The sequence below is a fragment of the Aotus nancymaae genome, unplaced genomic scaffold, assembly GCF_030222135.1.
Source record: "Aotus nancymaae isolate 86718 unplaced genomic scaffold, 86718_ANA_hifiasm-v0.15.2.pri h1tg000019l, whole genome shotgun sequence".
Taxonomy (NCBI): Eukaryota; Metazoa; Chordata; class Mammalia; order Primates; family Aotidae; genus Aotus; species Aotus nancymaae.
In genome coordinates this window covers 10567102-10581684 of record NW_026988431.1, presented here as the reverse complement: position 1 = coordinate 10581684, position 14583 = coordinate 10567102, and the positions used below count along the sequence as shown (strand labels likewise).

The 14583-nt window shown below is 37.8% G+C and overlaps 1 long non-coding RNA gene across 1 annotated transcript in view; it reads right to left on the bottom strand.

Annotated features, from left to right (window-relative positions):
- The window catches only part of LOC135275871 (uncharacterized), a 60519-nt gene extending 46140 nt beyond the window's left edge, over positions 1-14379 (bottom strand). The window contains exon 1 of the long non-coding RNA XR_010343437.1: positions 14332-14379. This is a non-coding gene — a long non-coding RNA (uncharacterized LOC135275871). The remainder of the gene's footprint in view (positions 1-14331) is intronic.
- Between the last annotated feature and the right edge of the window lie 204 nt (positions 14380-14583).

Below are 14583 nucleotides of genomic sequence, written 5' to 3'. Positions count from 1 at the left end.
TTTCAGTAAGGTGGCTATCCTTCCTTCTGCTTAGTCAATTTGGATATTGATATTTGTGTATGCATCAGAAAGTTCTCGTGCTGTGTTTCAGCTCCATCAGGTCATTTATATTCCTCCCTAAACTGGTTATTCTAGTTAGCAATTCCTCTAACCTGTTATCAAGTTTCATCGTTTCTTTGCTTTGGGTTAGAACATATCCCTTTGGCACAGTGTAGTTTTTTCATTACCCATCTTCTGAAGCCTGCTTCTGTCAATTTCATTCATCTGATCCTCTGTCCAGTTCTGTGCCTTTGACCAAGAGATGTTGTTATCATTTGGAGGAGATGGTCTTTTGAGTTTTCAGTATTTTTTCATTGATTCTTTCTCATCTTTGTGAGTTTGTCTAGTTTTGGTCTTTGAGGATGCTGACTCTTGGATGGGGCTTTTGTGGGGGCCTTTTTGTTGTTGTTGTTGATGCTGTTGTCATGACTTTCTGCTTGTTTGTGTTCTTTCAATAGTCAGGTCTCTCTTCTGTAGAGCTGCTGCATTTTCCTAGCGGTTCACTTCAGGCCCTTTTAATCTGATTTGTTCTTGTGCCTGGAGCTGTTACTCAAGGAGTGAACAGCAAAGATGGGCACCTGCTCCTTCTTCTGGGACCTCTAACCTCGAGGGGCACCAAGCTGATGCCAGTAGAATTGCTCCTGTCTAGGGTGTCTGACAACCCCTATTGGAGGGGCTCACCCAGTTGGGTGGCATGGGGAGCAGGACGCATTTAATGAAGCACTTTGTCTCACTCTTCTGGGCTGCCCTGATTCCTCAGAACTCCCAGGAGGAAAAGCTAAGTCTGCCAGTCTACAGAGACTGTGGCCACCCCTCCCCCTAGGGGCTCAGGCCCAGGGACATTTGAATTCTGTCCCTGAGCCTCTGGCAGGAGTTATTGGAGTTTCTGCAGGGAATCCCCACCCAATGAGGAGGGATGGAGGGTGGTTAAGCCTGAAGAGGCATTCTGCTGCAGATTGCCACAGCCAGTGTGTTCAACTGTGGGGACAAGTCTTGTGACAAAACTATCTAGCCTCCCTTGCTATAGCAGGGGAATAGCACAGCCTGGAGCTACAAAAATGAGTGCTGCCCTTGCCCCTCCCAGGAGTTTAATGTGCTAGGCAGTTGGGATTTCCAGTGCTGGCTGCTGCCCCTCCCCCAAGGAGCTCAAATGGCTTAGCAGGCAGCCACATCTGGTGCTAGTCATCCCTCCTCTGGGGAGTTTGGTAGAGTTAAGCAGATTCCAGCTGAGAGGCTGCAAGAATCTGTGCATTCTGGGGTTGGAACACTAGGCACTGGTGGCGTGGGTTTGCAAGTGGGATCTTCCCACCAGTGGGTTGCACAGTTCTGTGGAAAAAGCACAGTTTACCTGGCAGGGTAGTGCACTCACTCACCACCCTCCTTGGTGGGGAAGGGGATTCCCCTTCCTTATGTGGCTCTCAGGTGGGCACCACACTACACTGCTTCTCCTTTTCTCCATTGGTCATGCCAGTCTGGTAGTCAATTTGGATACTTTGGTTGCCAGTGAAGGAGTCACATCCTTGTTATGTTTTCTTTGTTTTATTTGATGGGAGCCTCCAAACGCCACTACTATATCTTGGCCCCTTCCCCAGAGTTTATGTTTTATTTGTCTCAAGATATATTAAAATTGTCTTTTCTAGCTTCTTCATTCTCCCATTGGATATTCAGAAGCATGTATTTAGTTTCCACTGATCTATAATTTTTCTAAAAATGTTCTGTTGTAGATTTCTAGTTTTTTTTTTTTTAGCATATTTTATGTTTACTTTTTTTGAAATTATACTTTAAGTTCTGATGTACACGTGCAGATCTTGCAGGATTGTTACATAGGTATACACATGCCATGGTGGTTTGCTGCATCCATCCCCTCATCATCTACATTAGGTATTTCTCCTAATGTTATCCTTCCCCAATCTCCCTGCCCACTGCTATACCTCACCTAGCTTCCCCATCCCCCAACAGGCCTCAGTGTGTGATGTTCATCTCCTTGTGTCCATGGGTTCTCATTGTTGAACACTCACTTATGCTGAGAACATGCAGTGTTTGGTTTTCTGTTCTTGCGTCAGTCTGCTGAGAATGATGGTTTCCAGCTTCATCCATGCCCCTGCAAAGGACATGAACTCATTCTTTTTATGGCTGCATAGTGTTCTGTGGTCTATATGAGCCACATTTTCTTTTATTATTATTATTACACTTTAAGTTCTGGGGTACATGTACGGATCTTGCAGGATTGTTACATAGGTATACACATGCCATGGTGGTTTGCTGCCTCCATCCCCCCCATCACCTACATCAGATATTTCTTCTGTTATCCCTCCCCAATCTCCCCACCTCCTGCTGTCCCTCCTCTAGTCCCCAACCCCACAACAGACCCCAGTGTGTGATGTTCTCCTCCCTGTGTCTATGTGTTCTCATTGTTCAACACCCACTTATGAGTGAGAACTTGCAGTGTTTGGTTTTCTTTTCTTGCATCAGTTTGCTGAGAATGATGATTTCCAGATTCATCCGTGTCCCTGCAAAGGACATGAACTCATCCTTTTTATGGCTGCATAATATTCCATGGTGTATATGTGTCACATTTTCTTTATCAAGTCTTTCCTTGATAGGGATTTGTGTTGGTTCCAGGTCTTTGCTATTGTAAACAGTGCCACAATGAACATACATGTGCATGTGTCTTTATAATAGAATGATTTATAATCCTTTGGGTATATATATACCCAGTAATGGGTCAAATGATATTTCTATTTCTAGATCCTTGAGGAATCGCCACACTGTCTTCCACAGTGGTTGAACTAATTTACACTCCCACCAACAGTGTAAAACTGTTCCTATTTCTCCACATCCTCTCCAGCATCTGTTGTCTACAGAGTTTTTAATGATCACCATTCTAACTGGTGTGAGATGATATCTCAATGTGGTTTAAATTTGCATTTCTCTAATGACCACTGATGATGAGCATTTTTTCATATATTTATTGGCTGCATAAATGTCTTCTTTTGAAAAGTGTCTGTTCATATTCTTCACCCATTTTGATGGGGTTGTTTTTTTCTTGTAAGTTTGTTTTACTTCTTTGTAGATTCTGGATATTAGCCCTTTGTCAGATCGGGAGATTGCAAACAATTTTTTCCCATTCTATTGGTTGCCAATTCACTCTAATGATTGTTTCTTTTGCTGTGCAGAAGCTCTTAAGTTTAGTTAGATCCCATTTGTCTATTTTGACTTTTATTGCCATTGCTTTTGATATTTTACTCATGAAGTCCTTGCCTATGCCTATGTCCTGAATGGTATTGCCTAGGTTTTCTTCTAGAGTTTTTATGGCATTAGGTCTTATTTTAAGTCTTTAATCCATCTGGAGTTAATATTTATATAAGGTGTAAGGAAGGGGTACAGTTTTACCTTTCTGCATATGGCTAGCCAGTTTTCTCAACATCATTTATTAAGTGGGGAATCCTTTCCCCACTGCTTGTTTTTGTCAGATTTGTCAAAGTTCAGATGGTTGTAGATATGTGGCATTACTTCTGAGGGCTCTGTTCTGTTCCATTGGTCTATATCCACGTTTTGGTAACATTACCATGCTGTTTTGATTACTGTAGCTTTGTAGTATAGTTGAAGTCAGGTAGCGTGATGCCTCCAGCTTTGTTCTTTTTGCTTAGGATTGTCTTGACTATGTGGGCTCTTTTTTGGTTCCATATGAAGTTTAAGGATTTTTTTTCCAGTTCTGTGAAAAAGATCGATGGTAGCTTGATGGGGATAGCATTGAAACTATCTATAAACTACTTTAGGCAGTATGGCCATTTTCACAATATTGATTCTTCCTAACCATGAACATGGAATATTTTTCCATCTGTTTGTGTCCTCTCTTGTTTCCTTGAGCAGTAGTTTGTAGTTCTCCTTGAAGAGGTCCTTCACACCCCTTGTTAGTTGTATTCCTAGGCATTTTATTCTCTTTGCAGCAAGTGTGAATGGGAGTTCACTCATGATTTGACTCTATTTTTGTCTGTTATTGGTGTACTGAAATCTTGTGATTTTTGCATATTGATTTTGTATACTAAGACTTTGTCAAAGTTGCTTATCAGCTTAAGGAGATTTTGGGCTGAGACAATGGGGTCTTCTAAATATACAATCATATCATCTGCAAATAGAGACAATTTGACTTCCTCTTTTCCTAGTTGAATACCCTTTATTTTTTTTTTTTCTTGCCTGATTGCTCTGGCCAGAATTTCCAATACTATGTTGAATAGGTGTGGTGAGAGAGGGTACCCTTGTCTTTGCCAGTTTTCAAAAGGAATGCTTGCAGTTTTTTTTTCCATCCTGTATGATATTGACTATGGCTTTGTCATAGCTTTTATTATTTTGAGATACATTCCATGCATACCTAGTTTATTGAGAGTTTTTAGCATAAAGGGCTGTTGAATTTTGTCAAAGACCTTCTCTGCATCTATTGAGATAATCATGTGGTTTTTGTCTTTGGTTCTGTTTATGTGATGGATCGAGTTTATAGATTTGCGTATGTTGAACCAGCCTTGCATCCCAGGGATGAAGCTGACCTGATTGTGATGGATAAACTTTTTGATGTGCTGTTGGATTCTGTTTGCCAGTATTTTATTGAAGATTTTTGCATCAGTGTTCACCATGGATACTGCCATGAAATTTTCTTTCTTAATTGTGTCTCTGCCAGGTTTGGTATCAGGATGATGTTGACTCATAGAATGAGTTAGGGAGTATTCCCTCTTTTTGTATTGTTTGGAATAGTTTCAGAAGGAATAGTACCGTCTCCTCTTTTTACCTCTGGTAGAATTCAGCTGTGAAACCATCTGGTCCTGAACTTTTTTTGGTTGGTAGGCTATTAATTGCTGCCTCAACTTCAGCCCTTGTTATTGGTTTATTCAGGGCTTCGACTTCTTCCTGGTTTAGTCTTGGGAGGGTGTAAGTGTCCAGGAATTTATTCATTTCTTCTAGATTTACTGGTTTATGTGCATAAAGGTGTTTGTAGTAATCTCTGATGGTAGTTTGTATTTCTGTGGAATCAGTGGTGATACCCCTTTGTCATTTTTATTGCATCTATTTGACTCTTATCTCTTTTCTTTTTTATTAGTCTGGCTAGTGGTCTGTCTATTTTGTTGATCTTTTCAAAAAAACATAACTAATAAAATGAATGTAACTAACATTTATGAGAAATTACACCAAACTCCTGCTGAACACACATTATTTTCAAGCAAACAGAATATACACAAGATAAAACATGTGCTATTTTATGTTTATAAAATGCGATAGGTCATAAACCAAGCCATAAATTTAAAAGTATCTTTTTTCACCACAGTGGGGTGAAATTAGGAATTGATTTAAAAATTCTCAAAAATTTACAAACATTTTTAAATTAAGAAACACACATCTAAATAGCCTATTTATCAAAGAAGAAATCAAGAGTAATGTAAAATTTTTAAAGTAAATTCTAGCAAACCAACAACATATTGAAATTGATAGAATGCAATTACAATAATGTTCAGTGGAAATTTTATTGCTTTTTACACCTAATTAGGAAATAGCAATGATATACAATCAATCTTGTGAGCTTTTACCTTAAAAAACTAGACAAAGAAAAAACAACTAAACATAAGATGAAGAAAGAAAATAATAAAGACAAGAGAAAAAAATCAATGAAGTGGTAAATAGACAAACAATAGAAAAAAAATCAGTGGAACAAAAAATTGGTCCTTGGAAAAGATCAATAAAAGTGAAAAACCACTGGCTAGACTGTTTAAAGAAAAAAAGAAACAGCATACAAATTATAATCGTCCAGAGTTAAATATGAGACAAATCTACAGATTCTATTGACATTGAAAGGATAACAATATGATATTATAAGCAATTTTTAAATAATAACTATAACAACTTAGACAAAATAAAGATATCTTAAAATACAGTAATTATCGATACTGGTACAAGAAAAAAAAATCAGGAAACCTGAGCAGAGCTATACATAACAAAGAGACTTAATCCATATTTAATAACATTCCCATGAAAAACTCCATTTTCAGATAGCTTCACTTGTGAATTCTATCAAACTTGAGAAACTGTGATGACTATCTTAACTAACTCTCAAAAAACAAGTTGGATCTGGCAAGGTGACTGAAGAGGAACAACTCTGGTCAGCAGCTCCCAGTGAGACCAATGCCTCAGAGGGCAGTTGATTTCTGCATTTCCAACTGAGGTATCCTGTTCATCTCACTGGGACTGGTTAGGCAAAGGGGGAAGCCCATGGTGGGCAAGCAGAAGCAGGTGGAATGTCACCTCACCTGGGAAGTACAAGGAGTGGGGGGCCTCCCTTTCCCAGCCTAGGGAAATCATGAGGCACTATGCTATCTGGCTCAGATACAACACTTTTCCCACTGTTTTTGCAATCCACAAACCAAGAGATTCCCTTTTGTGCCTACACCACCAGGGCTCTGGGTTTCAAGCACAAAACCGAGCAGTTGTTTGGGCAGACACCAAAGTAGCAGCAGGTTTTTTTTTGTACCCCTGTGACTCCTGCAACCCCAGTGAGACGGAATCATTCACTCTCACAGAAAGGGGGCTGAAGCTGGGAAGCAGAGTTGTCTTGCTCAGCAGGTCCCACTCCCATGGAGCCCAGCAGGCTAAGAACTAGTGGCTTGAAATTCTCACTGCCAACACAGCAGTCTGAAGTCAACTTGGGATGATTGAGCTAGGTGGGTTGGGGGCGTCCATCATTACTGAGTCTTGAGTGGGTAGTTTTTCTCTGACTGTGCTAAAAAGGCCTGGAAGTTCATACTGTGTGAAACTCAACATAGTGTGGCAAAGCAACCAGCTGTGGCCAGACTGCCTCTCTAGATTCGTCTTCACTGGGCAGGACATCTCTGAAAGAAAGGCAGCAGCCCCAGTCAGGAGCTTATAGATAAAACTCTCATCACCCTGGGACAAAGCACCTGGGGAAAGGGGAGGCTGTGGGTGCAGTTTCAGCAGACTTAAATGTTCCTGTCTGCTGGTTCTGAAGAGAGCAATGAATCCTAACAGAGGGTTCTCCTAGCACAGCATTTGAGCTCTGCTAAGGGACACACTGTCTCCTCTAGTGTGTCCCTGATCCCCATGACTCCTGACTGGGAGAGACATCCCAACAGGGGTAAACAAGACACCTCACAGAGAAGAGCTCCGGTTGGCATCAGGCCAGTGCCCCTCTGGGACAAAGCTGCCAGAGGAAGGAGCAGGCAGCAATCTTTGCTCTTCTGCAGCAATCATTGCTGTTCTGCAGCCTCTGCTGGTGATACCCAGGCAAATAGGGTCTGGAGTGGACCTCCAGCAAACTCCAGCAGACCTTCAGAAGAAAGGCCTGACTGTTAGAAGAAAAACTAACAAACAAAAAATAACATCAACAAAAAGGACACCCCCCAACAGAAACCCCATCTATAGGTCATCACCCTCAAAGATCAAAGGTAGATAAATCCATGAAAATGAGGAAAAACCAGCACAAAAATTCCAAAAACCAGAATGTTTCTTCTCCAAATGATTGCAACTCCTCTCCAGCAAGGGAGCAAAACTGGACAGAGAATGAGTTTGATGAACCGACAGAAGTAGGCTTCAGAAAGTAGGTAATAAAACAAAATCCCCTGAGCTAAAGGAGCATGTTCTAACCCAACGCATGGTAGTTAAGAACCTTGACAAAAGGTTACAGGAACTGCTAACTAGAATAACCAGTTCAGAGATGAACATAAATGATATGACGGAGATGAAAAACACAGCAGGAGAACTTTGTGAAGCATTCACAAGTATCATAGCCAAATCAATCAAGCAGAAGAAAAGATATCAGAGATTGAAGATCAACTTAATGAAATAAAGTATGAAGACAAGATTGGAGAAAAAGGAATGAAAAGGAATAAACAAAGCTTACAAGAAATATGGAACTATGTGAAAAGACCAAACCTATGATTGATTGGGGTCACTGAAAGTGATGGAAGAAATGGAACTAAGTTGGAAAACACACTTCAGGATATTATACAGGAGAACTTCCCCAACTAGCAAGACAGGCCAACAGTCAAAGTCAGGAAATACAGAGACCACCACTATAATACTCCTCAAGAAGAGCAACCTCAAGACACACAATCACCAGATTCTCCAACATTAAAATGAGAGAAAAAATGTTAAGGGCAGTCAGAGAGAAAGGTCAAGTTACCTACAAAGGGAAGCCCATCAGACTAACAGTGGATCTTCTGCAGAAATGCTATAAGCCAGAAGAGATTGGGGCCCAATAATAAACATCCTTAAAGAAAAGAATTTTCAACCTGGAATTTCATATCCAGCCAAAGTAAGTTTCACAAGTGAAGGATAAATAAAATCCTTTCCAGACAAGCAAATGCTGAGGGATTTTGTCACAACCAGGGCTCCTGAAGGAAGCACTGAATATGGAAAAGAAAAACTGGTGCCAGTCACTGCCAAAACACACTAAAATATAAAGACCAGCAACAGTATGAAGAAACCGCATCAACTAATGTGCAAAATAACCAGCTAGCATCATGATGACAGGATCAAATTCACATATAACAATATTAACCTTAAATGTAAATGGGCTGAATGCCCCAATGAAAAGACACAGATTAGCAAGTTGGATAAAGAATCAAGACCCATTGGTGTGTTGTATTCAGAAGACCCATCTCAGTTGCAAAGACACATACAGGCTCAAAATAAAGTGATGGAGGTAGATTTACCAAGCAAATGAAAAGAAAAACAAGTAGGGGTTACAATCCTAGTCTCTGATAAAACAGACTTTAAACTAACAAAGATCAGAAAAGACGAAGAAGGGCATTACATAAAGTTAAAGGAATCAATGCAGCAAGATGAGCTAACTATCCTAAATATACATGCACCCAATACAGGAGCACCCAGATTCAGAAAACAAGTTCTTAGAGACCTACAAGGAGACTTAGACTCCCACACAATAATAGTGGGAGACTTTAACACCCCACAGTCCATATTAGACAGATCTATGAGACAGAAAATTAACAAGTATATTCAGGACTTGCACTCAGCTCTGTACAAAGCAGACGTAATAGATATCTACAGAACTCTCCACTCTAAATCAACAGAATATACATTCTTCTCAGCACCACATAGCACTTACTCTAAAATTAACCACATCGTTGGAAGTAAAACACTCCTCAGCAAATGCAAAATAATGGAAACAATAACAGTCTCTCAGACCACAGTGGAATCAAATTAGAACTCAGATTACGAAACTCACTCAAAAACCACACAACTACATGGAAACTGAACAGCCTGCTCCTGAATGACTAGTGGGTACATAATGACATCGAAATAAATAAGTTCTTTGAAACCAATGAGAACAAAAACACAACGTATCAGAATCTCTGGGATATAGCTAAAGCAGTGCTTAGAGGGAAATTTATAGCACTAAATGCCCACAGGAGAAAGCAAGAAAGATCTAAAATCAACACCCTAACATCACAATTAAAAGAAATACAGAAGCAAGAGCAAACATATTCAAAAGTTAGTAGAAGACAAGAAATAATTAAAATCAGAGCAGAACTGAAGGAGATAGAGACATGAAAAACCCTTCAAAAAATCAATGAATCCAGGAGCTGATTTTTTGAAAAGATCAACAAAATAGACTGCTAGCCAGGCTAATGAAGAAGAAAAGAGAGAAAAATCAAATAGACACAATATAAAAAGATAAAGAGGACATCACCACTGATCCCACAGAAATACAAACTACCATCAGAGAATAGTATAAACACCTCTATGCAAATAAACTAGAAAATGTAGAAGAAATCGAATTCCTGGACACATACACTGTCCCAAGACTAAACCAGGAAGAAATTGAATCCCTGAATAGACCAATAACAATTTCTGAAACTGAGGCAGTAATTAATATTCTACCAACCAAAACATTGCTACAGATAAAATAAAATACCTTGGGATACAACTTACAAGAGATGTGAAGGATCTCTTCAAGGAGAACTACAAACCATTGCTCAAGGAAAGAAGAGAGGACACAAACAAATGGAAAAACATTCCATACTCATGGATAGGAAGAGTCAATATCATGAAAATGGCCATACTGCCCAAAGTTATTTACAGATTCAATGTTATTCCCATCAAGCTATCATTGACTGTTTTCACAGAGCTAGAAAAACTACTTTAAATTTTATAAGGAACAAAAAAAGAGCCTGTATAGCCAAGACAATCCTAAGCCAAAAGAACACAGCTGGAGGCATCAGGCCACCTGATTTCAAATTATACTGCAAGGCTACAGTAACCAAAACAGCATGGTACTGGTACCAAAACAGATGTATAGATCAATGGAACAGGACAGAGGCCTCAGAAATAACACCACACATCTGCAACTATTTGATCTTTGACAAACATGACAAAAAGAAGCAATGGGGAAAGGATTCTCTATTTAATGAATGGTGCTAGGAAAACTGGCTAGCCATATGCTGAAAACAGAATCTAGACCCCTTCCTTACATCTTATACAAAAATTAACTCAAGATGGATTAAAGACTTGAACATAAAACCTAAAAACATAAAAACTCTAGAAGGAAACCTAGTCAATACCATTCAAGACATAGGCATGGGCAAAGACTTTATGACTAAAACACCAAAATAAATTGCAACAAAAGCCAAAATTGATGAATGGGATCTAATTAAACTAAAGTGCTTCTGCTCAGCAAAAGAAACCATCATCAGAATGAACCAGCAACCTACAGAATGTGATAAAATGTTTGCAGTCTCTCCATCTGACAAAGGCGTGATGTTCAGAATCTACAAGGAACTTAAACAAATTTACAAGACAAAAACAAACAATCCCATCAAAAAGTGGGTGAAGGATATGAACAGACACTTCTCAAAAGAAGACATTTATGTGGCCAACAAATATATGAAAAAAAAAAGCTCATCATCACTGGTCATTAGAGAAATGCAAATCAAAGCCATAATGAGATACCATCTTACACCAGTTAGAATGGCAATCATTAAAAAGTCAGGAAACAACAGATGCTCCTGACGATGTGAGAAGTAGGAACACTTTTACACTTTTGGTGGGAGTGTAAATTAGTTCAACCATTATGGAAGACAGTATGGCAATTCCTCAAGGATATAGAACCAGAAATATCATTTGACTCAGCAATCCCATTACTGGGTATATATCCCCAAAGTTATAAATCATTCTATTATAAAGACACATGCACACATATGTTTATTGCAGCACTATTTACAATAGCAAAGACTTGGAAGCAACCCAAATGCCCATCAATGATAGACTAGATAAAGAAAATGTGGCACATGTACATCATGGAATACTATGCAGCCATAAAAAAGAATGAGTTTATTTCCTTTGCAGGGGCATGGATGAAGCTGGAAACCATCATCCTCCACATATTAACACAGGAACAGACAACCAAACACTGCATGCCCTTACTCTTAAGTGGGAGTTGAACAATGAAAACACATGAACACAGGGAGGGGAACATCACACACCAGGGCCTGTTGTGAGGTGGGGGCAAAGAGAGAGAGAGCATTAGGACAAATGCCTAATGCATGTGGGGCTTAAAACCTAGATGACAGGTTGATGGGTGCAGGAAACCACCATGGCACGTGTACCTAGGTAACACACCTGCATGTTCAGCACATGTATCCCAGAACTTAAAGTAAAATAAAAAATTCTTTTAAAAGTGAAAAAAAGGTCAAAATTTGTCAGCTAAGTTAATGATGTCAATGTAACCCTCATACCAAAATAATTGAAAAAACATGAAAAAATACATTACAAATTAATATTTTTCATGAGCATAGAGATAAAAAATTTTAACAAAATATTAACTAGTCAAATCCTACCATATATAAAAAGCATAATACATCATGTATAAGTGGATTTGCTCTAGGAATATAAGAATGGTTTAATATTTTTAAATGATTTAATATGTTAACAGAATAAGGGAATAAAGTCATGATCATATCAATAAACAGCACTGGCAAAATTCAAAGCCTATTTAAAATTAAAATAAGTATATAATCTCAGCAAACTGAGAACAGAAGGCAACTTCTTCAACTTAATGAAAAATATTTTTGAAAAAACCTAAAAATAGCATCATGTTACTATGAAAGACTAGATTTTATTATAAGATCAGGATAAGGCTAGCATATATTCTCTTACCACCTTTATTAAACATTTGTAATAGAGATCTTCTCCAGTGCAATAAGGTAAGAAAAATAAGTAAAAGTTATGCACATTAGAAAGGAGAAAGTAAAATGTCAAATAACATAGTTTGTGTCCATAGCAATTTAAAGAACGCTACAAAGAAGTTACTAGAACAAATAAGCAAGTTTAATGATGTCTCAGGATACAAAGCAATATATAAAAATCAATTGTATTTTTACACATCATCTATAAAACTGTGTCATTTACAATTGCATAAAAACTATTTTGTGATACATTTAATAAAATATATGCAAATCCATGATTTTGAAACTATAATACTTTGCTAAAGAAAGTGAAATGTTTTATAAATTAAATAAAGATTAACTAAATAGAGAGATACACCATATCCATAATTGGAAGATTCAATATTTTTAAGACATAAATGTTCCCCAAATTGTTCTATAGATTCCATGCCATTGCAATCACGACTGCAGCAACTTTTTCCTTTTTTTTTTTTTTTTTGGTAGAAACTGATTTTAAAACTTATATACACCAAAAAGAGCCAAAATAATCTTTAAAAATGCTTACAGTACCACATTTACACTACCTCATCTTGCTATAAAATAAGAATACTTATAATGTCTTCATTTGTAATAGCCCAGAATAAGAAATAACTCATACATCCATCAACAGAAGAATGAGTAAACAAACAGCAGTATATCCATATAATAGAATATTACTCAACAATAAAAAGAACTACTTATATAGGCAAAAACATGAATAAACCCCAAGGCATAGTGCTGAGCAAAAAGAAAAAAAAAAGCAAGCTATAAAGAGTACATACTGTCTAATTCTATTTGTGTAAGTTCTAGAGTACATATATAAACTATAGAATGGTACAAATAAGAGCAGTGGTTGCCTTTGGTGAGTATGAGGTGGGGACTGATTGATATCGGGCAGGAGGAAAATTTCTAGGGTGACAGAAAGTTTATATCTTGTTAGGAATGTGATATTTACACAGGTGTAAACATCTGTCAAAATCATCAAACTGTATACCATATGTGAATTGTATTTCAACAAAAAGTCTATTTTTTAATTTGAATAAATAGACAACACTCTGTATTTTGGCAAATGTTGCTTTGCTTTTAAATATATGCATTTGAAAAATACACAGGCTATTCCTAGCACTTTGGGAGGCTGAGGTAGGTAGATCATGAGGTCAGGAATTCAAGACCAGCCTGGCCAAGATGTTGAAACCCTGTCTCTACTAAAAATACAAAAATTAGCCAGGCGTGGTAGTGCGCCTGTAATCTGAGCTACTCGGGAGGCTGAGACAGGAGAATTCCTTGAACCCAGGTGGCAGAGGTTGCAGTGAGCCAAGATCATGCCACTGCACTCCAGCCTGGGCGATAGAGTGAGATTCCATCTAAAAAAAAAAAAAAAAAAAAAAAAACAAGACAAACAAAAATACACAGGCTAGTACCTAGATGCCTTGTAGTTATTCAAGGCACATATAAGCTGTGTGTCCATATTTTGGCAAAACTGGGCTCATAGTACATAATTGCAAAGTAAACACTTGTTGATTGATAAAAAATTTAATAATTATCTTTTGCATTATGTAGAATTTTATTAGAAATGTGGGAAAATGATGGAGGATTCTTTGGAGTACCAGTTTAAACAAGTTAATGAGACCTTCACAAATTACAAGAAATAAAAGTAGAGCAAGGAGATGTAGTCTTTTTACCAGGTGACAAACATAGTATTTGCAAAATAGAGTTATATCTTAACCATGTTGAATTTTTCTGTATTTCATAACACCTGGCAGATAGAAGTTTAGTGTATATTTGAGGAATTGAAATAATCAGCTTTCTATGGCAAACCCCATTTAACAAGACCAAATTTTATACTTTAATTATTTTTTCAAAATTATTTTGTGTCCCAAAACAAGTTATTCAAAACATAAATTGACCCCCACAAGGAAGACATGAGTTTGAAGTAAGGAGATTCAAATTACATATTGCTAAGAAATACTTTCTATAACTTGGTTTCTCAACTCAAGGAACATGCTTCTAGCTTTTTTTTTTTCCTGTTCTTTTTTTTAATATTTTTAAATCTTAAAGGAATTAGTACCTATTTCCATGCAATTGGCCCGATTTTCTTCCTCTTCCTTGTATTGAGTATGCTGTGTTAAAAGAAAGAGGAAAGAGATCTCAGGCACTGATACGCAGGTTCATTTTGGGAATGGCTAAAAATAACATTGGTCAGCAGGCTTGCAGTTACTGTCAATTCTCTTCCTCATTCATTCAAAATGTTCACTGGGGAGTGCTATAACAGCACAATGTACTTAGTGCTAGAGTCACTAAAAATGAACAAAGGAACAAA